The sequence below is a fragment of the Ipomoea triloba genome, chromosome 16 (assembly GCF_003576645.1).
Source record: "Ipomoea triloba cultivar NCNSP0323 chromosome 16, ASM357664v1".
NCBI lineage: Eukaryota > Viridiplantae > Streptophyta > Magnoliopsida > Solanales > Convolvulaceae > Ipomoea > Ipomoea triloba.
In genome coordinates this window covers 7526227-7527943 of record NC_044931.1, presented here as the reverse complement: position 1 = coordinate 7527943, position 1717 = coordinate 7526227, and the positions used below count along the sequence as shown (strand labels likewise).

General features: G+C 29.2%; 1 long non-coding RNA gene across 1 annotated transcript; it reads right to left on the bottom strand.

Moving 5' to 3' along the window:
• Nucleotides 1–28: 28 nt before the first annotated feature.
• On the bottom strand, nt 29–1318 carry LOC116007980. The gene is made up of 3 exons (XR_004095396.1): nt 957–1318; nt 678–761; nt 29–576 (listed from the first exon to the last, which is right to left on the bottom strand). It is a non-coding gene; the product is annotated as an uncharacterized LOC116007980 (long non-coding RNA).
• Between the last annotated feature and the right edge of the window lie 399 nt (nt 1319–1717).

Genomic DNA, 1717 nt, shown 5'->3' with positions numbered 1-1717 from the left:
AAAAAAAAACGACAACATGGAGTACATATTTTCAAGGTTAAGCAGGTCATCTATGGTACATTTTACCAGGAATGCATTCAAAGCATTAAAACATACTGCAGTACAAGAAGTTCAGTTGCAAGAAATCAAGTCAAAAATTGATAATGCAGTAGACACTCAAGGGATCAGTTACCATAGGCTGCACAGGGAAGAAGGAAATAGATGCAAATAAAGGTACTATGAATTTTTTTGGCTACCTTAAGAATACATAAACAAATGACCAAACTGATATGTTAAAAAAATTATTGCAAGGATATTCATGTGCGCTTCATAGAAGGAATTTTGTTTTTTTTTTTCTGAAATCTGCAACATATATTACTTCAAAATATATTTATATTACACTTTAAATTGGTCAATATTTTCAAATAAAAATTTTAACAAAATCTTTATAAATTTATATTTTATACCAACAGAACAGGGACAAATTAAAAAAATGATTTTTTTAACACAATCAATAAATTTCATAAATTAAAACAACTTATGAAATACGGTTACCTTATACAATTGAAGCTTTTCTCATCTGGATTTTCCTCAGGTCTATTTCGTAGAGTCAGTGGAACAAGGACAAATTAAAAAAATGATTTTTTAACACAATCAATAAATTTCATAAATTAAAACAACTTATGAAATACGGTTACCTTATACAATTGAAGCTTTTCTCATCTGGATTTTCCTCAGGTCTATTTCGTAGAGTCATTGTCACCACTATGGGTGCTTCGTTTCTGTAAATATTATTGTGAGTACTATTCATAATTTTTAACATTGGAAAATAGTACAATAAAACACATTTTAAAATGCATTGTTAAAACAAATATTCTAATTCGAAAAAAAAAACAATTATATGGGAAGTAAATATGCAGGAAGCAAATGACGAAATGAAGAATTTAACAGTAAAAAAAAAAATTATCCATGCTTACCTAAACAGATCCGTAGTTGTTTGATGATGGATTTTTCCTAAATTTGTGGCTCATATTTCTTGTGACGACTTGTGGTACTCCATTTATGGATTATAGAATGAGTTCCGTTGTTGAAAGCATGGTTTGTTTAGGGTTTTTTTAAACAATATCGCTCACAGGGAATTATCGAAAATGATTCAAAAGATTGAAAAATGAAATCGGCAGATGCTGATGAAGAATCATCCTGAAGCAACGGGCTTCAAAGTCGCTGGAGAGAAAAAAAAAAAAAAGAATGAAACTACAGAAAATGAAAAGCAAGAAAGTGTGTAGCAGGACCTGTGTTGCTAGAGAGGTAGAGAGAAGGCAGAGCAAGAGTTCTCGGACACGGGTGGCTGCAATCTGGTGGAGTTAGGGTTTGGTTTTTCTATTTATATATGGCCTTTTATGGGGTTGGACTGGATTATGTAGTGGGCTTTTTTGTTTGGGCCAACAAAATTTGTATATATAGTAATATATGTATTTTTTGGGCCATATTTTATAGATAGGGATTTTTTTTAATTAAAGAAATTATATTTTAAATGCTATGATTTGTTATTATTTATTGTTTTGCTTATTGTTGAAATGTGAAGTAAGAACTGTTTGTGGTTTTGATTATATAAGTTAATATCAAGTATGAATCTCAATAGTAATAATTCTACTCTAAATGTTATGAATTAAGTTTATTTCTAATATAATTTGAATCACATAACATACCGATAATTATTATGGATAATTAATTTTGT